Source organism: Augochlora pura, chromosome 8 (genome assembly GCF_028453695.1).
Source record: "Augochlora pura isolate Apur16 chromosome 8, APUR_v2.2.1, whole genome shotgun sequence".
In the NCBI taxonomy this organism is placed as follows: Eukaryota; Metazoa; Arthropoda; class Insecta; order Hymenoptera; family Halictidae; genus Augochlora; species Augochlora pura.
The window spans coordinates 3,430,203-3,457,726 of NC_135779.1; the positions used below are offsets into that span (position 1 = coordinate 3,430,203).

At 46.2% G+C, this 27,524-nt stretch overlaps 1 protein-coding gene across 1 annotated transcript in view; it reads left to right on the plus strand.

The window, feature by feature from the left end:
* The window catches only part of LOC144474071 (uncharacterized), a 143,277-nt gene that overhangs the window by 6,701 nt on the left and 109,052 nt on the right, over positions 1-27,524 (plus strand). The window lies entirely within an intron of this gene.

The window sequence follows — 27,524 nt, forward strand, 5'->3', positions numbered from 1 at the left end:
CATCATCTGGGGTTTGTCTGTCGCGACGTGAACTACAGCCTTGAGAGGCTACACGGGCCCTTGACCCTGCCATAAATTATCCAAAAGCGGAGTAGCGTCGGACTGTCTGCCTTCGATATCTCTGAAACACATGCTGTCCTCAACAAAATTTCACAGAAATATTAAAAATTATGTATAAGCATTATGCATTCCACAAAAATTATACAAAGCATATACAGCACCACCGTAGGGTCCTAATAGTTGCAAATCATTTCGTTTAAATTCTGAAAGTATACAAAAGATATAATTTATTTACGGCAACAAAAATTCTATTCAAAAAATTAAATTGGCTACAGCTAGATATATGGAATTCCTGTCGCATTAACTGGGAAAGTTATTTATATATTATATATATATATATATATTATTTATATATTATAACTTAATTATTGTTGTTCTAAACGCGAACAATAATTCATATGTAAGTCTACGATGCCCAAGAGATGGCAAGTCGAGGGGAAACCGTATCATTGTGTAATTCTGATCAAACAGCGGCATAGGACAGTTAAGTTTACGTGAAGCTAATCCCAGAAATTGGTGTTGCACGCATTCTAGTTCGTAGCATGAGGTCATATAGTACAGAGACCATATTACAGAACAATACTCCAGGCGTGGTCTGACTATGGAACAGCATAAACTTCTTGTAGTAGGGTATCGGAGCCGGTTATTACAGGGTGACCAATTGCTGTTCCTTTGGTTTGTTTTCGGGCGTAATGAACATTATATTTATCGAATAAGACATATTAAACTCTTTCATTCTTCAATTTTATTTATTTCTCTACAATTTAACATGCCTTATTTGAGAAAAATATAAAGTTAATTATGCTCGAAAAGAGTCCGAAGGCACAGTAATTGGTCACCGGACGGTAACCGGTTCCGCCACTCTATTTGTCTGAAAAAAATGCCCAAAGACGAACGAGCCTGAAATTTGTTCGAACTTGGTCGTTCGACGTTTGTCGGCGAAGGAAGTCGATCCAGGGTCCCAGGGCCCGAGTGGGAAAGGTCGGGAGCACCGTTGTCTAGCCCGTTAATCCCAGGGTCCTGGTGGTCGGGCTCGGGGAACTCTTGCTTTCAGCCAAATCTCATTAATCCGAACGTTTCCACGTGGCGCGGCGGCGCAGAGTTAAGGGCCATAACCGTCGTAAGTTATTGCGCGTTACCTTGAACGTTCCCGGCATGCATTATATTTTACTGCGGCCCGTTACCTTCCCCGCCGACATGTTTAAAAGAACCGCCAACAGTTTGCGCGGAAATTACCGAGCCGACGATCGCCGGGTCCGGTCCGAGTGCTACCCGGTTACCAGCGGTGGGTCCGCGATTCCGGGAAACAATCTCACAAAGCGTAGATTTAGGGCGTTCTGGGTCGCTTCGGCTTGCCCTCGAAAGTCGGGATCATTCGACACTTTTAATCCCTCTCAGTCGAAAGTCCGCCGCCTCTTTCCTCGTTTTGGAAGCCGCGCCGGCTCCGCGCGACTCGATTGCCGCGAGAACAGCCTGCGGAACTCATTGGTTCAATTTGCAACTCATTGATTCGATTTACAACTCATTGCTCTTAAGTCGATTGTTACCGCTAATGACACTGCAAGTAGCTTTCTAAGATTTATGGCTGGGACAGAATCAAAGCGTAATTCCGCGAGCCGCTCTCACGATTCACATTTGTAACTTCGCTAATTTATTTAGGATTTCAGTTGTTCTTGCATACAATAGGATTATGCCAGCACTGGTGACTATATTGTAAATTTACCCCCGACGGGGTTATAATGGGAAACCTAACCGTGCCCATAGTAATGTACTGCAACCGTACCACATGATAATAAATAAGTTATGGTTTTGTATTAATGTATTTATACGATAACAAGGTTCTGTTAATATCATAAAATTAGTATCATAACGTTACTGCTACTGAGATTATAAAGTTATTTTCGTATCGATACACCGTGGTCCGCGTAGTCGATTTCTGTGGTTTAAATTATTACAGCGTTGTTTCAGGGTTTCAGATTATAGCACAGTGGGTCGTTCTATTGAAAAATATATATCAATATTTCAAAAATCGAGGTGAATGTTTTTATACATTCTAATATGCAGAAAAATGAATACTGAAACATTTTTTGCCGGATCGTCGGATCATCGGAAATGTGTGAAGAATCGTGGTTTGTTTTGAAACTGGATACCAGCGTCCAGTAACGCAGTGATACGAGCACAAAACATAAAACAACGTCCAACGTCTGCTTCTACATATCCGCATGTAATTAGAAACCAGTCTAAACTTTCATGTAGAACAAGTTCTACATTACATATCCTTGAACATTCTTCCATAAGTTTTCTAAAAGTTTCAATTGCTAAAAATCTGATATTCTTTCTACTTGAGCTAAAAAATAATTTTGATACGCACAGTTAAAATATAGACGACCACGTATGCATCAAATTATTGCAAGAATTTGCATTTTGATATTAAGTAAATTAATTAATTAGTTTTAATGTTAATTTCATATTTTTGCTTTTGCAACGCTGTATCTAATCATAGAGTGATACGAGGTGGTTAGGAAAACAATTCTGTCTAAATATGCAAATTGGGAAATTAAATTTTGGCCACCCATTATTATTTTCTACGTATACCGTCGCTGAGTGGTCGATTAAATTAGTGGTAAAGGAAACATCGAGTTGGCCTCGACACGACTGGGGAAAAAAGCCAATTTTTCGAGCTTCCAATTTCCGATCGAACTCCGGCTTTCTTTCGCTGCATAGAGGCCGCGCGATAGCATTGTTCCTCGTTCGCGAACAAAACCGTGACTCTGCCGGCACGGCGCAGTCTGCACAGGGATCAATTCGTGCGTGAGTCACGAGTGATTCACCTCGAACCTGTTGGCAGAGAAATCACGTAGCGGCTCTGTCCGCTAGGCACGCCGAAACAATCGCATCTTCGACGTATGCGTTTGTGTCCAGACGGTCCCATGAATTCTTTATTTTTGGAATCTCTCCTGGAAATGCCGCGTCGATGAACTCTGGGAATTAGCCCTCTTGTGCTACCAGCAGGTCCTTGACTCTCAATCTACGTCGCTTTCGGAGAAACTCGGAGTAGCGTAGAACCGGTCTCAAATCTTTTGTTTGTCGATTTATTTTGATTATAATCGTTTAGAATTCTTTCCAAGTATTAGATCTAAGCTCCTGGGTATTTTTACGTAATATTTCACGGCGACGGAGATTTTTACTGGGTGCAGTGAGCTTAAAATTTTTAGAGACACGAGGACACGATATATGTAACATGTATAGTGTTAAAATCTTTCAGGAGAGTTAAATGTTATGCGTAATTGTAAGGATAAAGGGGCGAAGTTTTTAAAACGCCAAACCACCTAGAGATCTAGACGCATGGCAGATGAGGCATGGGAGAAAGAATAATTCTACAATAATTCTATAATAATTTTACATTTGTTAAAATTGAAAAATGATTTATTCACTGAAGTTGCGATATACTGTTTCGAATTAATAGAGTGGAATCGTTGTATAAATATTTTTGTGTTATACTATTTTAGATGATATTGGTCAATGTATCCTTGAGAATTTGGTAAAAATTGAGCAACATTTCTGAGGATTGGTAGGTAGAGGGGCAGGATAATTCAGCCTCGCGTGGGGTAGGTCAGGGGAATCGAGCGCAGCGGTGCTCGAGGCTCGCGAAAACGTGTGAAATTGGCGCGAGGGACGGATGAGGGTTAATCGAATGCTCAGAGAGCAACGAGAAGTGCTTCGGCGCTGTGTGACAGGCCTCCAGGCCAGGCTCGATTCCCGCCGCGTGTCCTGCGAGAGTTTCCATCGAGGATATCGCGGGGATCGCCGTTGAAATCGTTGCTCGTCACGGATCACCGAGGCCCCGCCGACCAAAAAGGGAGAAACAGGAAGTCCTGGCGGCGCTTTCGCGTCGAAACGGTTATTTCACGACGACGTAATTTCGCGGCGGTGCTTTTTCTGTACGGCGATGCCTTCCTAAACCGGTAACCACGTAATCTTATTAGTCGACTTTCTGAAAACTGTTCGCCGGCTACGATTTTTCGTCGCACGCGACACAAACGTCCCAACTGCGTTACACAATTTCATATTCCATAGAGCAAAATGATCGAACCTCCCGAACGGCACGCGAATAAATCAACGAGGGTGGACGAGCCAATTACTGTCCCCTCCTGCCGGTCTTTGAGCGTTTCCGCTATTAAAAACAACTTTGGCAGTTTAATTCACATCTCTTAGAAATTCAAAGATAAAGTTCAGAATCCTCTTCGATGATACCAATTTTTCTCGTGAAGCGAATATCAAATTTTTACATGTTTAAATTTAACAAATTTGCGCAAGTAATTTAATTTGAAGAGAACAATTCAATGTCTTAATCGATAAATATAAAAATAATTCGTGGGAATAAACGAAAAGTAATTGGTTTTTTTACCACCCAAAATTGTGTTCCAAGTGACAGAAATGGTCGAGTTTCTTCCGCGAGTTTCGGAATAGTTTAGAGGGCTTCGATAACCTTTACGAAAGGATTATCGGTGGTAAAGTTCGTCAGAATTGTTGGACCGTGTTGCGGTGCACCGAGGCCGGGATAACGCGACTCGCATTGGAAACTCGAATGCAAGCAGCGGCGGGCGTCGATTATAATTCGCCGGACGGTACCGGTAATGAATACAGTGAAATCTCTTAATGAACCGTTTCCCTCGTGCGATACCTAATCAGACGTATCCCATTAGCCAGGCTATCGGGTTCGCCCATCGAATTATGAAACTGTCTCGCTGTTTATCCGTACCGAAGCGACGTTGATTCGATTCTAATCACCGCTAACGACGCATTCTTCCCGCTAACGGACGCCCAATTAAACCAGCTACCCGGGGAAAGTTTGTTATCTCCGGATTATCGAGAGAATTTTCAGTGATGCGACAGGGATGAGGCGAAAGGGGTTAGAGGCGGGAGGAGGAACGCGTTCGTCTCCTCTATCCGCGTCCGCGAAAATCGATAGGACGCAAGAACCGGTGAAGAGACCGAACAATGCGGCGTATTCTTAGCCGACGAGGCCAGTCGGCAACAGAAAAGCCCCCGGCTGCGAGCGATTACGCGAAAGTTCCTATTGTCAATAAGGTGTATCAAAGCAATAGCTGCCGTTGGCCCAGTTTACGCCTCCGTTCGCAAATTACGCTCGATCGAGCTACCGCGAGCGGAATTTTCGCTCCTCGGGCACGCGAGCCTGCCCGGGGGTCCCTCCAATCAGCGGTCTCTGCCACTCTTTTATCCGCGGGCAACCATTTTTCAGCGGGTTTTCCGCTCGGCGGAGCGTCGAATCTCGGACCATTGTTCCTTGTTCGACGCCGCCGATGCCGAACAGAAACAATTCTTGACCCGCCGCTTAACCGGGAGAATGGACCCCCTTGTCGATGTTTCTCGCTGGCCCGACTATTCCATAGACTGGTCGAAGCTGCCGCAGAGTTGCTTGGTTCATTTGATCCGTTACTGCACCTGTAACTCGGTTGTGACAACAGAAGGCCAACCTTTCTTTTTCATTCAGGCAATGATTTCCGAAGATTTCTGATTGCGTTATGTAAGATAATTTGTTGGAGCTTTTGATTAATTCTAGCCTGCAAATATTTTCTGTTTAGGATCATTGAGATCGTGATTACTTCATACTATATATCCTTTGGCTTTTCAACAAAAATTTTTGGATAACGATAATAATGTATAACAGAGTAATAATAAAAATAAAAATGAGGACAGTACGATGGCAATATGCAAAAGAAACTAAATATCCTAAAACTTCTGATAACACTATACTTAAAGTAATGAAGAATTTATTCAGATTACTCGGAGATAAAAATCGCTATGCATCGGAGTAAATATGTTATCGATGTTTGTACAAGTATATCTCTTATTAAAGGATGATCTCGAAGTCTCGGAGTAGTTGGGTTATTTAATAGCGGGGCAAACTTCTGGACGAAGTTCTTGTAGGGTCGGCTTGGTTCATTTGACTCTTGACTGCACCTGTGGCTCTGCACCCAACGAAGCCGCGGCAACCTTCCGTCGAACAATGATCTCAAGACATATCGTTGTACTGCGTTAGCACGCTTGACGATTAACACGCGAAGAATATGATACAATAGATTCTGCAAAAACGACTCAATTCGAGTTGAGCTGTAGCCTCAATGGAGGATGGCTCGAGCGCTTTGATATCGAAGCGTATCCTAAGGTTTCTATGAAGTTACTTTGCTTCTGACAGGATGTTCGACAATCTCGTTTTCGCTGTCAATTGGTCCCGCGCGTTTAATCACGAGGCACCGATGGACAAAGAGAAAGAACGGAGACAGAAGACAGCCGTAGAAGACGACGAGAAGCCGTAGAAGGCTCGCAAGAAAAGAAAAAGAAGAAGACGACGACGACGCCGACGACGACGACGATGAAGAAGAAGAGGAAGAAGAAGAAGAAGAGAGGGTGGGAGGTACCGCGTGGTATGGTCACGGACGGCGAAGAGCAATTAAAAGCAATTCCTCGTGGCTGTATATCATTCTTACGTGCACTACTGCCGCGGCTAGAGCTCATTAAAATCGACCTTCGACTCCACCCGCCGGCAACAACGGGATCTCCTGTTGTTCCTGTTGTTTTCGAGAGAGGATCATGCGGCTGCGGTGGCGGCCGAGGAAAACACGACGCCGTGTTCCCATCGGGAGAGAGTTCATGAATACCAACCGTGTGCCGTTATTTAAAGAAGAACGGTCCGCGAAGTAATTCGTACGCGGCGCATTATAAGAGACGAGCTTCGTTCGAAGCACGCCCACGATAGCCGAGGCCGCGATTCGATCGCGGACTTATCCTAGCCAGGTTTTAACTTCAGCGACGAGAGACACGCGGGTAAACCGATCGGGATGGAGGGACGAGGACCTACAAAGGGGGAACAAGGATCCAGCGAGGAGATACAAGAATCCAGAGAGCTGGAAGAAGTATCAGAGGAGCCTCTCTCGCAGGCACGCGAATATACACGTGAGAGAGTATCCGCGTATTTAAATTGTAGATTATTCCGCGGTTGCGAAACTCGTGGGCCCTCCAACGCTACCCGAGGATTATCGTTGCCAGGATATCCCTCGCAGTCCAAGGTTCCTTCCTTCGTGCTGCGGAGTCTCTAAATATCCTCGAATACCTCTGGAAGCGGCTCGAAATGTTCCTTGGCCATCCATCTTCTCGTATCTCCATTCGATTTCTTTTTCTTTCCCGACGAGCTTATTGGTCCGAAGTCGGGACATTAGCCCCCTTAATAGGGTTGTCACAGTCTTCATTCGTCTTTCTTTTGTTTAATCCTTTGGATCTGGTTTGTTTCGAAGTGCCTCCTAGGATTCTGGAGATTCGTTGCAGTAAGCGGCTATTCGTTTGCGGCCGGCACAAAGATCGGGGCTTTGACGAGGCTGAAAAGTTGTCTAACCCTGGGGCTTGGCTAACCCCATGGCTAACCATGGGGGTTTCAACAACTGCATGAAATAATAGTGAAATAAAAGTGAAATAAAAATGTATCTTTTCTTTTCATAATCCTAATCAATTCGAAATAATCTAACAGTGTTCTTAACTTGTTCTGCATCTCTTCGATCAATTCATACGCTTTTAATAGAAATGATTAAATCAATTACAAAACATCGGAGACATTTAAAGAATTTAAAAATGTTGTATTATTTTCAGCTTAGTGAAATGGTAAAAGCGTTAAGGAAATATCTATGCAGTTTCTCTATTTTGCAATTAATGCAGACACAGTGTTTATTTTGCACAAAAAGTCGCATTCTAGTTACGAGGTATATCTGGCTTGTATCGATTTCAGTTACGGTTCTTCAGAACCGGTGTTGGATTACTTTTCAGTTTTGGGTTTCGGTCTGTGTGGTGTACAGAGTATTACAAAAATGTGATCGCGTGTGCAGACGTACATAGAATCTATACTTTGAAAATACGATAAACACAGCCATTGAATTACAGAAAATAATACAGACAGTTACAAAATTTAGTCAGAGAGCATATACTTTATAACAGTTATTAAATATCGATTTTTCATAATTCTAAGCATTGCCACCTGTAGAATCGTCAAATGTGTCCTCATTTCGAGGATTACGTGGATGTTATTGCTTCTGTAGAGAACACGAAGGTTCGTCGGAATCTAGTTGGCGATTCCACATTAAGTCCATACAACTTTTAGCTACCAACTATTCCGCAATTGTAGCTTCGTGTCGGCGAAGTCACCTTCGCCGGCGACCCAGTCTCGGAGTCGTTTTCTCTGTTCCGTGGCAGACCGTCGGCGTGCCGGCGCGCGACGAAAGGACGACGGCAATAATTATCGTGTCCGAGTTTAATCCGCGAGATCAACGGTAGAATTCCAATGAAAATGTTTGCGATCCGGTGTATAGGAAAGTAATCCCATTTTCCCGGGGTCTCTCTTCCAGTCGACCGTTTATCGGATTCTCCACTCGGCGACGAGAGCAATCTCGATTGGTTGTCCCTTGTCCGCGTATTTACAATGGCCCGTGCTCCTGGGACGGCTGGCTGGCTGGCCGGCCGGCCGGCCGGCAAGTGAAACCAGAAAACTGCGCCACAGCCAGCTTCACTTTCGAGTGGGATCGATCGATACGTCGACATTTCGCTCGCCGGTGTGCCCTTTCTCTTCCAATACGCGGCCAGGCCGTGAGCCGCGAATGCAGGCCTATACATAGCGATTCTACGTGAGCGAGACGTGACGCGAATAAAACGACAGAGAGCGAATCACGGCGGCTCGCGCAATCGTGTTCACGGAAATCCCCGCGAAAGGTCCTCGCCGAGGCTTCTCCAGGGACAAACACCTCCGGTATTATTTCAACAGGGAAATTCAGACGCGAACCCTATAGGGCCGTAATTAGGAAATTACAAAGGCCGTAGGCGGAGCATAATTCCTGAGGCATGAAAGCAAATTCTGCTTCCACCGCGCACAGCTTCCCGTTGGTCACGAGAGCTAATCGCCGTTATGTGCATTCGTGGTGAAGGTCGTTGCATGCCGTGACATTGGGAAACCGATGGCCTTTCTTTGTTACATTTTTCGCATCACTTTGACTCGCTTTTCCCCAAAAAAAGGTTCGGTGTAAATTACGGTGTAATTAAAAAGTTCCCGCGATCATAAATTTAAAGAACAAAGCATTCTTTTTACAAGCGATTCTTTAAACCTTGATCTAGGTTATTATCGCTAGTTTTTCACCCACATAATTAATAATTCTAACAATGGAAAGCTTTTCAGAGCTTTCATAATTATTTCAACGGTGCGACTGAATAATTACAGGACGTAAAATATGGCCTCCCATTACACATTATTCACAATCAAAATATCGGTCATTTTTCTTCGTTCGTGCAAGGCTTGGAGATTTGTATTTTTAAGCGGGCGTTCATAGTAACGCGTGTCAAAATACACGGGACAAGCGCCGTGGCTAGCGACAGGGCGAATAACAATATTATCCCACCACTTTTGCCGAGGTGGCTCTGTCGAGTTTTCAACGAATGGTGGTATCGTAGACTTTCGCAGTAACATAAAGCACTGCACGATGGCTCTGCTGCGGCTGGCCGTCGTTGTAGGAGTCCGATTAGGTGTCAGATCGTTCCCAACGCGATTCCATCCCGAACGAACCGGATATGCCATAAATTCGACGGCTGTTACGCTTTCGTATCGGATCGGATCGGATTGGATCGCGTAACCGCGAGACCGGTGATAATTTCGTCCCGGGACGTTTCGCAAGCCGGCCGGGAAAAAAAATCGGGACCGCTATCCGGAGCGAAATCGGGCGCGTTCTCACGGTCGCTGATTAGCGGCGGAATCGCGATCGGATGCTGCCCCGATCTTTATCGCCGATGTCCCACCAGTTTTACGAGGATTTAACGCCGCGTGGACCGGTCGCGATCCAACCACTGGAACCCATAAATATCGGTAGTGGCGACATGGTGTTCGATCGATTATCAGCCGCGTATCCGATTGACGGTGGCGTACGTTCGCGATACCGTGCATCCACGGTAGCGGATGCAGAGTTGCGCTTGATTAAAAATTGTTTCTCTTAAAGGAGTTACTTTCAGTCGAATACTTTATTCTATCGTTTTATACGGACCGAATATTGTCGCATCTCTAGACGAACAAATTCGAATATTTTATTCAAAGAAATCAAATTGTGACTTTAAAAGACTTCAAAAATTCTCTTCTATTTTAATACATAAAAAGAAACCGAATTCTCTGTGATAAATTTGATGTTTCTAGTTTTAGTATCGCACGCTGCTTCGATCATGTGGGAACTTTGAGGTTGATTATCGATAGTTAACAGGCGTTAAATGGAACGCTTTGAAGCAGCGAGGGGGGGTGCAAGATGGGCGACGACAACGATGATAGGAAAACTATGGAATTAAATGAGCGATAATTGAAATATCAGCACCGCGGCTAGGGTACTTGGCGAGACGATGGTTCATTGACACTGCGGTCGATTGTGAGTCGCGATGCATATGCGATGCATAGTGGTCGCGCTGGTGTGCGGCACACAGGGTTAAGTGGAACGGTGAAACCGACTCGCGATCGGTCCGAGTCTGAATTTCATTTTAATGCGGCCCAGCAGCGGCTCGGAGGAAAAGAAGCAGGATAAATCGGTGCAGGGAGCGAGGCGATCACCGGACCGCAAATACTCGGCCATTTTATGCCATAGATGCATTAGGCCACAGCCTAAGTGCAGCATAAATGCACGTGCGATCCGCTCGCGGCTGATTGGTTTACCACCTGCGGCTACTTGACTCTTTGCGCCTCGAATGGCCTTTAAAGTTTCCCTCTGGTCTCTCTCTTTCTCTCTCCCTCTCTCCCTCCCCCCTCTCTTTCTCCTTCTCTCTCTATCTGTCTGTATGTCTGTCTTCCTCTAGTTGTTTCTTTTTCTCTCTTTCCGAACGCTCTATCCTGTACCAACGATCTCTAGCTCGTCCCGAGCCTCAAGAGAGTCCGCGCTCGTCCGTTTCGTTTCTACGCCTCTCGGAAGTCGATCGACGGCCGGCGATATCTCGATATTGAATCGATTAATTTCAGGCTCGAACGCCTTCGCGCTCATTGATTTCTTTTGGACGTCGTTAGCGCTCCTCTCGCCGTCCGTCTGTTCGGCATTTTTATACGTGTCACCGTCGATCCGGGCTCGCGATTCGATTCAACAGCCACCGATCGTCTCTCTCGACAGCGTCCATTATCGAATCCTTCGGCGGGATTGTCGACCCGATCGCCGCGAAAATTGTTCGTTGTTCAGAAAATTGTTCTAGAAACGATCCTCGTTAACGATACGAATAAACGGAATCGTAGAACTCGACCGTTGTGCAACACACAGAAAATTTCAGGTTCGTCCGCAAAGATCGATGAGATATGTACTGATGTATTGCATAGTGATCCAATATTTCGCCACACTACATCCTCCATTCATAATCGTACAAAACACTGCTGTATTTTATTACCGTGGAAAGGTAGTATCATTTTTAATATTCGAGAGATCGCTATCATTACTAAACCACCGATTTTATGCTCTTATTACGGAGCAATAGCAGAAGAGTTTCGGCATGTCAGACTCGTTATGATTATTAGAGGTAATATGTTCATATTTGAGCAACCACAGTCTAATAATAATGTAATAATAATAATTATTATTATTTTTATCGAGCACACCTGAACGTTTCCCAATTTCCGGGCGCTCGTCACAAATTGAAAGGTCATACGGGATCGATTTAACTCTTACACTGCATACACTATACCAAAACGGTGACCTCTTAAACTCTAACAATAATATATTCTAAATATCGATAGTATTAATTTTTAATATATCGAAATAACATTTCCGTCCTCTGTTGACAAAATCTGGGAATTAAATCATTCATAATTAATTAGAATTTACAAATAAGTATCGTATAAAGAAATCTACCTTGAACAGAAAAAGCAATATTCAGAGTATTTTCTGTACGGGACGAATACAAACTGACCCTACCTTAAGCAGACCTTAAAACTTCCACTACCTTAAGCGTCCCAGGGTTCATAAATCTCAGAGAATAAATAAAAAAAAAACGATAATCGAAGATGCATCGTGCGTAGGGTGCGTTTGCACCCCGATAAACAGAGCGAAGGTTAACGATCCGAGACGCCGAGAATAGCTCACAGCATCGAATCCCGCGGTCTTCCGGTTCGTCCGTTCCGTTTCATCCTTTGCCAGAAAATCGGCGTAAAAACGCGACACGGCTACTTTCACGCGCAAAACTTGAAAACCGCTTTTACGGCCGTGTATCTTTCCAGCGGCAGAGCGAATCGCAAGCAGCGATTTTTACCGAGGGGGGATCCCGGTTGCCGGTCGCTTTATTTATTCGAGCACGGCTAAGTTATCGCGCGGACGGTTTTTCTCGTCCGGGACGCGTCCGCCCACGCGACCACGCGTCGTCGTCGTATCCCCCCTGTTCTGTCCTCCACCGGGTTCTGTCCCTCTTCTCCTTCGCCGGTTCTCCCGAGAACAACCGCGGAAATTTCTATTAGCGGCGCACGCGTTACGATTCAATTAACGCTCCGCGCGCTCTACGTCCGCGCACGGTGGTATCGGCGAGCCAACCGGACGCAGTTCCAGCCAGGAAATAATAAGCAGCCCGGCGTATGTGTGCCGCGGTCGAATAACCATCGCTGCTACTGACAATTAATAATGGAGCAACCCTGGCAGCCGTGTAACTCTTAACGATCTTACTCGGCCGAGCGTGCCGCGCGTGTCCTGTCTACTCGAACGTGAATCGACCGTTGCCTCGCGTATTATCGGCGACGGACTTTCGACCTCTTTTCTAACGTGGCCCGAAAGTCCTGTCTGCTTTCCAGACGGCACGTTGAAACGTATTTCGTAACCCGATCGACGGTTAACCTGTCTGCTAAACCGTGTCTGCTAAAAAAGAAAAAAAAGGAACACTGTATATCGTCTTCTTGTGTTCACTTTCGGCTTCCATTTTATTTATTTTCGGTCGCGATGTTGTTTGTGGGGGTATTCCGGGGGTACATTTTCTAAGTTCTCTTTGTGTTCACATCATACTCTGATCAATTTCTTTATAGATATGTATAGATAAATTTCTTGAAATGTTTTTAGTAGATATAATTTCCAACAGACCGTAAAGAAATACTTTACTTTCTAAACGTGTACCCAGCTCTAACAAGTGTTTTTAATCGAAGATTAACTCTTCGCTCTCGAAACCAGTTTCACTGAAAACCAAAAATAATATTTCTGTCGTACAGACAGTGCATTTGTAGACTTAAAATCGAGTCCATATTTTTGTTAGAATATAGATGATTTTAAAAAGGCACCCTCTTCTAATGCCACTCTTCCGTATTCTAATTTGAAGAAATTATGAAGAAATAATGTGAGAGAAAATGCGACACGATGCGGAAAGGTCAATGGTGGTCCAATATTCATTGCTAAAGTATGAGTATTTCTTGATCATTGCCCAAGGATCTTCCAATATAACATGTTATAATGAAGTCGGTACCGTTTTTCACGCGAGCTTTCTTGCTGGCACCATAGCGCGGACTTTAGACCCCGGCGCAGCACTAAATGTGCCAGGACTTCGAATAGGATTAAGGATTCAGGATCGATTTTGCTGCGAGAGCCTTTTCGAACGGTTCGACGACGAATGTTCTTGCAAGTGTTGGAAAGGTTTTCACGGGCTTCGTGACCGGCTCCGATAAAGTCGCTCTCGCTGGCGTGTCTCTCAGGACACCATTAACTGCGCCGTATTTCCTCACGGAGCGGCAATGTCCCGTCTCTGATCAGCTTATCGACCACGCACCGACAGTATTTATGCAACCGGTGTATTTATAACCGCGCGCGGTTTCGCAGTGGACCGCGCCGATCTACCTGCATCTTCCGTTTGCTGAAACATGTATATCGGCCCGATCAATTCGTTTATCCGGGTCATCGAAGGATTTCCCTCTCCACCGCGGCCGACACGAGGCTCTCGCGTGGCCTACATTCGTCATGGGGATTTTACCTGCTAATAAGATGAACAATTTTACCTAAAACGAGATTAACCCGTTCATCCTGTTTCACGTTCGACCGCCGAGTGGTATCGAAGTCTAACACCGTTGGTCTAAATCCAATCCTCCTGGTTGTGTGTCAGGGGAATGCGGATCTCTAGGCGAATGAATTGTCTGTTTCGTTTGATAGACGCGAGAAGATAGTGGCGTCGGTTAACTGTGATTAAACCGACCAGTTATTGTGCTTTTCGATCGATTTTATATTAGTCGTTCGTAGTTAATTTTCATATTTGTCGTACTCTTTTCGTATTCCTTTATTTTGGTTATTTTTAAATAAGACATATTCGATACTGATATGAAGTCTACTGCTTGTTTGTTATATATATATATATATATGGAAAACCAACAGTCAATTTATCTGTTAAGCTATATTAAGCAAAGGAAATAACAGGTCAAGCAAGAAGATAGTTCGAGATTGCAAAGGTGGTTGTGGTAGAACTTCCTGACCGACATCCTTTACGCTTTGCTTGGTTATCGAGTTACTCGATAAAAAGTCGTACTCCCAGTCGTGGACAAATATGAGTGGACATCGTTTGAGACGAAATAATTTCATCGAAAATGGACTTGTTAAACTGTAACGTAAAAAGTGTAAAGAACTGGTTGTTTTTATAATATTCGTTCTCAAAAAGGAACTCGACTCGCGTACAGTTCATATATCGGTCTGTGACTGTATACTAATTAGGGTAATTTCTAAAAAAAAAAGTCCAGTTGGTCCTGGGGATGGTTGCAGACGAACTGGTTGGGATTTTGAGAATTCCGAATAGAATCGTGGGATTTGTAACACTCGTGGGCAGGTAGTTTGGAAACGGTGTCGGCAGACACGTCCGCGGCGGTCCGTAATTACCGGTCGATCGCGAGGTCGGCGTAGAAACGGTACCTTCCCCGACCACCCGAGGCTTTTGTCTCGGCCCGAGCCCTCGGACCTGGTCTAGAAGGCGATTACGTAAGCCTTAGGGTTCGGGCAGCCATGTTTCGGCGAGATCAATCGCGCCTCGCGACTTTCTTTTTGGCTTGTCCGCCGTCGCCGCCGCCGCCGCCGTCGCCCGCCCGCCCCTTACCTCTCCGCGGCTTTACAGCTCGTTCCAAGTTCGGGCCCCCACGAGAATCGATCCAGCCCGAGGGGGATCTAGAAAATCGCTCGGCATCCTTGATCGGGGTTAAGCGACGTTCAACCACTAATCGCGATCGCGCTCGAAAGCGTGGCAAACGTTCCGTTCGAGCAAGTAAACCGTGAAAGTTTCGTGTCTTGTTTATCAGTTTTGTCGACGCGACGCCGATCCTCGCCAACCTCGAGAATTTAGAGAGTCTGCGTCGTCGAACGGAGGCGTCCTTGCCATCAGATGCACACGAGCATGATTTATTGGAAAGACAACATTGCCGCGGTGATAATAAACGTGTATATTCTACTCGATCACCTGGGAGGCAATTACGTGTGGTATGATTTATAAGCGGCGATATGTGATCCATTTAATACTTTGTTGCGTTTTAATTAGAATTATCATTTTGAACTGTTGCGGTAAACGTCTACAAGCGTGTCGCGGTTATTTTCTCAATAAAATTAACATATCGCTGATCGGAAACGTCATCTTAATAGTCACGTTCTGCTTGATTTTGTCTTGCAACCGAGATAGGTTGTCGACGTCTGATTTATAGGATCGTCGTTCTAAGGGTTCAATCGATCATCTTTATAGCCTCCGATAGACTTTTTTGTACACTTCCATGATCGATTCGATTAATTAAAAAATACCTTGATCAAGCTCCAAAATGGAATGACTTTTTAAAAAGTGGACCAAATAGATTCAGTTCTTCACAGAAGTTAATTTAATCAGCTGCAGCTGTTGCAGTCTCTTTGAAATCAATTACATTAAATTACACATTATATTAAATTATACATTTACATTTAGTTATACATTTACATTTAATTATGCATTTACATTTAGTTATACATTTACATTGATTTATGCATTTACATTATTTTAAATTATAAAATACATAATTTATTAACGAATATTAGAGTACGTACAACATTCCTAACAAATTAACTGTATTTAACGAGTGTGCACGTCACGATCGAACGGAAAAATTCTATACTACAACGAGTATACTCGCCAAAATGTTAAATGTTAAATATTAAAACATGCATCGATTAAAATCAGTTAAAACAACACCAATCAGTTAAGAATGCCGCGAGCTTATGTTTCGCACAGCGTTTTGCCAAAATCTGTCGCATCGCTCGGGATATCGGCGTAAAAAAATTCCAAAAGGATGTCCAGATTGCCCGACGTCCGTTCAAAGAGGAATCCTGACACGGATATATCGAGCTTCCGGCGGGACATCAGGATGCGAGGAGTTTCCTCGCTGGAAACCGCGCGCCCGCGGAAGTCGCAAATGTGCGCCCGACGAATTTCTCGCGCGTGCTAACGAGACACCCGATATACGGATTACGGGAAGCCCTACCCGTTAGCCAGTGACGCGTAATTCCCAATGACATTCCGAATATCGTAACTCGATTTGCCAGTCTGCAAGCTTTTTTTCGACAGCGTGCCCGGCCCTCCTTTATCCGAATCGGCCGGAAGAACGCGGGACCGGCTGCCGCGGACGCGGCGGCGCGCGCGATGACTTCGTGCCACCCAGGAATCAATTGACGTTGATTGACGTCATCGCGAAATTTCACGGCTCTCACGTGCGCCCACGCGGCGGAACCGTCGCGAATATTGAGCTACGGGGCCATAGAAACACCGGAAACTACGCCGGAACGACATTTTAATATTTTCAAATATTCATGCCATTATTATCTAATCGCTGACGCTGCCCCAACTTCCGTTAACGACGCTCGCCATCTTGGTAGACATTTTTCCTTCGATCGTGGGTGAATTGCAATTATTTCTAGTATCGTATATTTTTTCTCAGGCGAAGATGTTATTAAATAAAATTTACCAAAGAAGTATTAACGATTTAGCAAGTAAAGTTAAGAAAATTGATTATTTTTCCGTTACAATTTTTTAAAGCGGTATAATAATATAATAATATTAAAAGATATTTTAAATATCGTTTGCGTTCTAAAACGCTGTGCCATGGTACGAAAATAATGCCATTAAACGTGATATTGTAGAGCGCTGGCTTTCAATATTTTGCAAGCGGGCGTTTTAGTGCGCCGGGAAATGGATGAAATGAAATTATCGGGCCGCCGACATTTTGTCGAAACCGTGGTACGATCGTTTCGCTTTTATCGGGGTGTGTAATGGAGATCGATGAAGCGTCGCGGTGAGAAAATCGCGGTGAGAAAATCGCGGTGACCAATTTCGCGTGGAGAAAGCGAATTAGCGGGGAAAACGCGCGGTGTTTTACAGGGTTTCGGGATCGCCTGCGGAGAAACGAAAGCGGATTCGTTGGAACCGAGTGGAAAAACCTGAGCAATCGTAACGTACGGCACACGTAACTTCTGTTGCGTCGGCGTGCGAGTGTGTCAAGGCTGGTCCCGGCATCGAAACGTGACTGCACAAGTGCACAACATGCGCGGAAATGTCGGCACCAGCTCGCGTAAACCGCCAGCATATCCTGGAGGTACCGCCGATAGTCGCGCGCCATTTCGATAATTGCTACATTAACATTCTGCTAATTGAATTGCATCAGAGCCGACGTCGTTCGATCGATTCAATTTCATTTAAATTAATTTGAACGTCGTGAAGCGCCGTGCATTATCTATGTGAGAAATGCGTGGAAAAACCTGGTAATGGGACGAGAAAGGGGTAAGCACGAGACATATACAAAATATGATCGGCAATATACAAGACGTGCACGAAAGTATAAATATGCACGACATGAAATCACAAGTTCTAAATTTTAAGTATCGTACCGCGAATGACAATAGGTTGGAAGTATTTTTTTTTAAAGATGGAGTTTGTCGATAACGATTAATTTGTATGCCGTAAATTACCAAACCTTCTCACGCGATGTTATCGGTGCGTATTAACACTACTAATACTGTGAACTCAAATGAATAATAAATAATAATTTCATAACCGCGTTACGACAAAACTAATTATGTAAAGAGCCTGTTCTCCCTTACGCGCTAATTAAATTCATAATACGTGCCGCTTTGTGTTGAAACGGAGGTTGCCCTGGAAATATGTGTCGCGAGCGACCGGATGCCGCGAAGGGTTAGTCGGGCATTGAATTTAATAAGGGTGTCTCGCGGAGGACGCAGAGACTTCTCCGGCGGACGCAATATGGCGGATCGCACGACGGAATCATCGTCGAGGATCGACGCGAAAGGACAATATCGTTCGTCACCGCTTATTGTGGGGGGGCACCGGGTGCACCCTCTTTTACAACGTCTATTGTAGCTACCCGTGCTTCCTTTTATGAAACCAATTTCCAGCGGTCCCTGCGTTTATATGTAAATGAAACGCGCATGCCATTCCGCGTCCGGCCGCTTACATTCGAACACAATTCCTCCGGTTATAGTTCGAACGATCGTCAAAGTCGACGCTGAAAGCAATCAGATTCGCTCGGGGACCGTCGACCGAAACTCACACAGCCGTCGTTTAACGGCGCCGGAAACCGCCTCTGCGGTCGATTAGAACCTATTTGCACCCGACGACGACGTTACCGGAGATTAACCACCGAGATTAACCCTTTACCGCTCGCCGTGTCCCTTTAGTTGATTATACTCGTCGACGCCCTGTGCTCGCCTCTCGCATTCACCGAAATCCTGAATCGGGGCGACAGCTTCTTTTCAAGCGATGTCGACGAAATTAAAGTCGATTGTTTTAATTGAATTGCGCAGCGAAGCCATTCATCGTGGGGTGGCCAAGTGTCGCATAGTTAACTGTAGATGTATCCGATAAGATATTAAATTTGCTTCACTTGAAAGAAAACAAAGTAAAATAATACAAAAATATTGTATGTCTTATTATACACTTTTAGTAAAAAAATAAACGAGGCAACAGAGTACACTTTTAAGTGTCGCATTTGATAAATACAAGTAAGATATAGTTGGTCTCTCCATAGTAAAAGGCTCCATTAAGCGGCGTATAGAATGCCGATAGAACGAAATTTGATTCTTTAAACAAAAGATTGCTTCGTTCACCCTACCGGTGTAAAACGTGAGTGGTTTACACGAAACGTGACTTCGGGGCTTCCAGCTAGAAACTTTCGTGAACGCGTTCCAATCCATCCACCGATGACTCTCTAAACTCTAGGTCGTCGCGTCTGTCTCCGCACCGCCGAGAAAAATCGAGCAAGTCGACCGCGGTCTTCCCTTACTTTTTGGAACCATCGCGTCGGCGGGAAAAATGGCAGGAAGCGGACGCCGGAGACTCGGTCGACCTGCAAAAGCGTGATTTCTGTGACAACGAGCGCCGCAGCCGGCTCGCAGATGTGTCGCTGGCTCCCTCGGTGAAAAGGCGTTTCTCGGAATCGTTGCATCCGGAATGGAATTACCGGGCGTCGCGTCACGGCGAACGGCGTCGTAAACGCGGGGCCCAAGGCCCCCGTCGGCCGACCGGCGAATTTTATAAACCCCTCTCTCGCGTGTCCCGTGGCGAGCGAACATCACAGGCTGCTCCCGTTCGCGTTCGCGCCGGCCTCATGAATAAATTCACCGGTTGGAAAGCGGCTACTTTTCCGAGGGAATTCCTCCAGGGCGCGCTTTCTACTGCCTGCGATCCACGTCGTCCCCGGTCGGGGCTATCTTCGCGACGAGAGCGGAGCGAAAAAGACCGCCGGAAAGCGGTCGCCGGCGGTCTGCGTCCAAGAGGAAACTCTCGCGTGACCGCGCCGGCAAGGTCGCTATCGATCGACGACGCACTTGACTCGTTCCCCGGGCGAAAGTGAAAGCCATCGGGAAAGAAGGGAAAAGCTCGTGGCGTCCTGAAAAAAGAAACCGCCAGGTGTGGGAAACCTTTCCACGAACGATGGAGACCGCGCGGCGCCGACACCGGGTACCTTTCGTGGCTAGAAAACGAGGGCTGCGTGACGATCGCGAGGGTTGCGATAGGGATCCATTTGTTGGGGTCTCCCCGAGATGGAATTCGTTTGGACGTGTGATTCGTTTCGGTAGGCGGTGGCTATTTTCTTATTTCTTAACTTGACAAGATCTAGTTCTTTTCTTCGCTGGTCGGATTTTGCATCTCTATGAGACTCTACATTTCCACTTAAAAAATAGTAATGCACCCCGGTGGGCATCTACCATGAAATATCTAGTTGGCAGTGGAAGGTTTAACGGATTGAATGCAGACGTTGCAACGTAACAATTACTTTGAGTGACCATACGTCTAATTAACGGACGAAATTTACGAAAACTGGCTAAAGTCCAGAAAAAAAAAGAAAAGGAAGAAGGCTGACACTGAGAAGTGGTTGTTGGTGGCGCAACCCGAAGCTCGTCCGGAAAGCGATACGGCTAGTGTCCGCCGGCTAACGAATATGTTCCGCCGTTTTCCGAAAGCTTATAGGGCCGTATACACGATTCCTTGCTTAGATACGGTTAAGGGGGGGGGAGGTCTAGTAAACTGTCGGTAGTTTTTTCAATCTCGTTTCAATTCGCCGTGTCGCGTTTCTCTTGCTCCTTTATCTGTCGGCCGGTCATTTTTAGCACCACCGCGGCCCTATCTTCCTTTTACGAGAGCCTCGTATCCCGGCCGCTTGTCCTCGTTATTGTTTTCCAGGTTTCTCCGGGGTCCGAGTCCCCATATTTCCGACGTTTATTTCGAGATCTCTCGCGTCGCACTAAAAATCTTCCGCCTATCTCGGTCTCCCTTGTTCTCGTCCCCCGTTCGCGCCGCGGCGCTTTTTGCTCGCCGAGGCCCGACAGCCGACAGCGATTTTATGCAATTTCTTGTTTGACTTGAGCCGCCCGAGCCTGGCGACCAGGCAGTAATCGTTTTACGATTCTCGCAAATGAGTTCTCCAAAGTCGCAGGGGGCCTACTGCCGCGCCGCACGCTCTTCTTCCTCCCTTGTGTCTCCCCTCGCCGTTCTACCCCGCTTTCTCCACCTTCCCTACCTTTGTTCCCTCGGCGAGATCGTGCGACTCAACCCATTTCGCCACTGCTCCGACACTATTTCAACGCGATTGCAGATCAAGCTGTTTCCTCTCCACTCCGCCGTGTTCCATGTCCGGTTTTTTTCTCCTCCGTTGCGTCGCGCTTCTGCTCCAAATTTTGATAGTAGGCCAAAATAGGGTAACGATGGTCAACGACAATAATGATTAACATTGTTACTACGAAATTGTGTTTTCGAAAATCGACACTTTTTTGTGGCATGGGCTAACATCGCCCCTCACATTCATCCCTACTGCCTGAATGCAAAAATTAAAAATTCGCTAACCGGTTTTACGAACATAAAGCATCGGAAACCTCATCCATCAGTTTTCGTGTTTCAGGTTATTATTTAGTCATGTTTTGTTGCTCGTATAACCTGTTGTTGCCATTTAGCCGCAATTAATCGTTAAGGGAGCCAGAACATCTCGCGACCGTCTCGGGGATCGAAATTGTTTAATATATGTACCATAAAATCATAAAACGAGCCGTTCGCATAAACGGTCGTCTTTAGTCTAATTTTTTGTAATGTTAAATGTGACCGAAATAAACTCGCAATTATTGCATTTAGTGAAGCATTCAAAATAACAGAAGTATCGTTGACGGATTTTTTTACGTAATTTATATCCTTCTTTACTGAAAGCATGCCTCGAATTATGTGCTGTTATAAAATACCATCGTTATCTCGAAACTAATCAAGAATTTAGAATATTGTGCAAAAAATACGATTTAGGTAATATAAAATGGGAAACCGTGTAAACGCCCGCAACGAGTAATCACCGAGATAAAATGATGAAAATATGTTTTTTTAACAGCTTTTTTACGACGAGATTTTTTTCGAAAAAATCGTCGGACCATAAAATCCAATGCCCTTATTTTTTTAGTACCGTGCCGCACGCCGTTTAAGAGGGACGGAGAAGCAGCCTCGATACTCCGGATATGATCAGTAGCAATAAGTGGGCAAATATTTTGACTCCGCGACGAGGAGCCCTTTTAGCGGAACTTTGTTCAGTATTTTGATTTATCCGCAGCTCGGCGAAGTCAAATGGCGGCGAGTCCTCGGTTACTTCGACGTCCCCCCTTCCTCGTCGATCTCGTCTATCCGCGGAGGCCGGTTTCTTCCTCGCATCCCGCCCGTTCTCCCTTTCTTTCGCCGTCATCCTGACATAACTTACCGATGCCTCGCCATTATCGTAACTTACCGGCCGCGATACAGCCCTCCCCTGGCCTCCGCCTCGTTCTTTTCCTCTCCGGCTTCCTCCCTTAACCCGTCGATCTATCCCGGCTCTCCCTCGGCCGGCCGCCGACCGACTCTCTCGTTTATTTCGGACGCGAGCTACGGCCGCGGCCGGTGGTCGGGCCACCGGTCCTAAAAGACTTCGTGTCCCCGTTCGATTCATAACCGTTCCTAAAACGGGACAGGAAGTCCTCGATCTGGACGCGGCCTTCGCCGAATCTCTCGCACACGTGCTCGCGGTCGCAAACGCTCGGATCAAGTTTGCTCGACGCGAGACCCATTTCTTCGTGAAACGAAAGCAAGGACTCCGCCGTATAAATGGGAAGGGAAAAATTATAACGAGGTAGAAGAGTGAGAGATGGAAATCGATGTTCCGCAGTTACCGCGGTCACGTCTATTCAGCCTTTTACACTTCAATTGCCGCGTCGTATTTGCGGTAAATGTTCGCTTTTGTTAGGATTCGTAGAATGTGTGCACTTTCAATTTTAATTCGATTAAATACATTGCAGTGCTACCCTTTTTAATTCAGTTTTCTCAGTTAACGTTTTCGGTTATTTGAAACATGAAACTTTGAATTAATAAAGGCATTTTTAGGTAGCTAAAAATAAATAAATGGACATTACGTAATTATGTATTTTATTTTATTTTTAAGTTCATGTATGTATATTGTTGATAATAATATTCTATCGTGCAAAGTCTTTTTTACTCGAAATCGCTATAAATTAAGGCTCCATTGTACTCGAATTTTAGGAAATTTTTGTGATCTCTGGCGCGGCGACTGCTGGAACATTAAAAGCACGATAGTACCATGGAGCGCAGACTGGCTCGATGAAGTCAGCCAGAAATAATGAAGTCGGGTAATGAAACGACCCTGTGGCTCCGCGTGCCGCCATCGGCAGACCGAATCTTGTTCCTCGGAACTGGCACGGGACTTTCGATCGAGCGTGTCGTGACAAAACGCGACAAAGCGGTGGAAGCGGAAAGTAAAAGTCGCCGAACGTCGCGCGGAGTCGAGATCGCGGATGGGATAGTGAGAGCCGTGCTCAGGAGCGTTGATCTGAAAATGGCGGTTAATTGTCGCGCTTTCTCGCGTCACCGTGCCCGCACCCCGAACAGAAAGATTTCACCGATCGGATCCCATCGAGAGATCCCCGCGCAAATTCTAGCGTCGTGATTTACCATCAATTCCCTTAGAAAAATGCCATAAATTCTGCAATCGTTACTGAAAAAGAGAAAGAAATTTTAGGGTTGAAAAATCCGTGAAATATAGTCGTCCAGCATGGAGTGGCATCTTCGCAGAGCTAGCCGACGTAGAGACAACTCCATCGTCGGGCAATCTACGCTCGGCGAACAGCCGCGCAAATTGGTGGCCAATTAATTTCAAGGACCGGGGAAGGATTAAAACCGATGACTGTCGGTTCGTCCGGCCGATCGGTTCTCGCATCCTCTTGCGTTATCTTCGCGAGAAGAGACAGCGACTAGTTCTCGATTTAGCTACACGGCAGACTCGTCTACGGGTCTCGCTCCGTTGCAGCCGATTGCGAGTGCAGCCGTAGGCGACCTTTATCGTCCTTCGCCTTACGAAATAATCGCTCGCCGGTAGGATTAATCGTCCTCACCTTCGATCGCCCCCACCCTGGTCCTCCCAGCTGCTCGAAGGTCCCGATTGGTCGAGATATCGGTGCTCGCAGCGAGAGCAAGCCGATCCGACCGTCGACGATTTCATACGTTCACCTTTTCCTCGGCAAATGCCAAGTCCTCGAGAACGTGTTCTGCGCCTCTAATGCTGATATACCACCGACTGGATAGAGAAACGAGAGAGAGAGAGAGAGAGAGAGGGGGGAGAGATGGACGAGAGAGGATCGTATTTTTCCGTGCCCGCTGCGCGCCCCGATTAATTATGCTGGAAATCCGATTCAATCCGGCCGTTTCTCTCCGGCCGCGGAAGCTTCGCAAGCTCCCGCTGATCGGACCTCCCTTACCAGCCAGCTTTCCCGCTGACTTTAACGAATCTGCGGACTCTAACTGCGCTAGGTGTCCCGGCCAACTCTGAAACGAGTTTGGAACCCCCGCCGCAGAAACGTTGCGCACTCGCCAGCCGAAACAATGACACAAGAGATTGCTGCAAGCGAAGTCCTCAATCCTCTAACTAAAGTATCTTTAAACACGAGCTACCGGTAGCTTTGTCGTAGATAAAACACAATTAAGCGTTTCAGTGTTCTTACATTAATTTATTATAAGAATACGAACAACAACAACCGCGCACCGGCCACAACCAGCACTTCCACTCTATCACGAAACCACGAGTGAACCATAAATTTCGAATTGCACGTCGGTGGAAGCATTACGCGCGATGAATCTCGCGAGTTTTCTCGGCGAAGTGTCGTCATCAAGTGTCAGCGATGGCTTGAAAAATGCGCAGCAGCTTAGAACGAATCGACGAATCGCCGGCTGGCACGAAGAAAATTCTAATTTCCATATTATTATAGATAATTAGCGGTTCTAAGGACGGGTCGCGGGCGACGCACGATGGCGGGATCGGTCTCGGTTCCGCCGGGTCTCCTCCGGCTTTGTCGACACGGCGCGCCGCTGTTTCGACGTTAATGCGCCGTTAAACTTGGGGAAGGTTTTGCGCCGCTTAATAATACCGGTAATAAAGCTTTCGCTGCGAGAAAACGATCGTACTTCAGCGGGGCGCGCCGTAGCGAATTGATTATTGGTAATTCGACGATTTATCGTGTAAGTTTTAACGAGGCCGTTGTTCGGGGATTCGGCTCGTTAAGCCTCGGCACGGCGAGTTCCTCCCAGGAACTCTGTTTTCACGGAACCTTGAAAAGAGAAAGAGAAAGAGAGTGTGTGTGTGTGTGTGCGTGACATAAAGAGAGGAAAAAAAGAAGAAAAGGGGGAAAGGGGGAAAGGGAGAGAGAAAGAGGGACAGAGGAGAACCCTTTGGTGTTCCGTGTGAACGCGGGTCGAGCGTCCGATTTCGACGCGGAAAAATGAGACGTTTCCACTCGTTCGCGCCTCCGTTTGCACTCCGGCTGATCCATCGCAGACGATACGCAAACGTCCGCCGGCGGGGGGAAAAATACGTCCGGCTCCGGAAATTACCCGTTTTTCCAGCCGACGATGGCCGACCCCGCATCCATCTTACCAGGAAGCACTCCGAGCACTCGGTCTCCATGAAATTCACTCGAACGAGAGTTCTCGGAAAAATATTTCACAGCGTCGCGCTTTTATCGGCAGCTGTCGACGGCGAAACAACCCTCCGGACGCGTTCTTTTAACGGCGCTTGAAATGGCGGCGGCGGCAGCGGGGACCAGATTTTAGCCGAGCGCGGTTCTGCACGAGGGATTCGCTCCGCCGAGAAATTGGAAGAGCAAATTCTTCGCCTGCGATATAACGCGAATATTTTCGCGCAACACGGCGACCGACGACGAGGGATGAAATAACTTTCGGGACGCGTTCGCGGAGCGTTTTCGGTACCGGAGGGTGTAGAACAATTTCTCGCACGCCGCACCAGAACGAGCGTTCTTTCTGCTCGGGCGATCGAGGTTCTCGTCGGAGCGAAAAATCTGAAATCTTGGCGATAAAAATCTGCATACTTGAAATTCCCGGGAGCGCATTACCGGGACGAATCAGCTCGGGGCGGAAACATCACGACGACTGGACAAACGACGACGAAAGTGGCCGACGACGACGACGACGACGGCGACGACGTTACTCGATACGCTCGAGGCGTGTTTTTCGTAATTGAATATTTCTCGCGCGAGCGGACGAGGCGCGAGGATGACGTACGCGCGGCGTTTTAACGAGGAGAAAAACGGGCAACGCGTGTGCTCGGACCGATCGTTTGTACGTCGCTGGATCGCGGCGAGAGAAAGAGAGAGAGAGAGAGAGAGAGAGAGAGAGAGAGAGAGAAAGAGTAATTGCGCCGTGAATACGTACAAAACGAAGGAACGGCCGGACTGCGCGTTGGGAATCTGCACCGCCGTTGCTCCCGTCGCAAAATGTTCACTTAGAATCTATTAGCCGAGCAAAATACCCTACGTATACCAACTGCGTCCTGATCTCCGCGCCACGCTCGTGCTTTAATGAGCTATACCCTTCGCAGACGGCCGTAAACCTGCGCTCTTCCCGGGCAAAGGTCCTCCCTGCCGATCCAGCCCGTTGAATATTCCGTTTGCAAGCTGCGACCTGATTGGCTGGAACGACCTGCATCGACGCAGGCACATTTCGAAGATAGCCACTTCTATTGTTTCGTATTTAACACGATGAACGAAATTGCAAGGAGCGGGCTCCTTGTTTCGACTTCACGATCTTCCAATGTCTTCTATTGGTTTTCTTTTACTTTCTTCATTGTTTTAATAGGCCAGCTAACTTTTGTAAAATAGTTTCATATTTTTCAGTTTAAAGTTTGAGTCACATATATATTAGAAAATAATTGTAATTAATAAGTGTTACATTTATTTTATATATCGTATTAAACACGTTGCATCGTCTTCTAAAACGTGGTCAAAATATCGTCAAAGGGAAACTACAAATGTCTTTATACACCATACCGTGTTACAGTTTCAAGTAATGATATTCGTGAAATTAATTTGATGATCTTCAACCGAACCATAAAGTCATGATCATCGAATAAAAATGGTGGCGAACGTGTTGAATCAATTTCTGAAGTCAAATGTACATTGTTACAAAATTGGCGTCAATTACGTTTAGTAAGTTTAGTGTCAAACGTGTACGTTTTCTTTAGAACAAAATGGGAGCCTGTTCCGATATTAATACTTACGCACTCACGTAAGCGTAGAACCCTTCAGGATCAAGAACTTCGAGCCATCATTTCTAACCACAACTTCAGCTAACCACAGCAAAGGGCTCATCCACTTCCCTTACAAGCCTCTCAACCGATTCGACTTCTTAATTCTCCACGCAGCTGAGACAAACTCTAATCAAGCCGTTGTAACCTGTCAGCAGCTATCAATAGGTCGTAAAGAACGAATCGCCGTGGATTTCAGCAGCTTTCGTACGAAAGCGAGACCGGCGGCGAGTCTCCGGACAGGATCGAGCGATCGAGAGGAACGCCGGATCGATCTCGGCTTCCGCCGCGAGTTCTATCCGCGTTTACGACCATGTCCGAG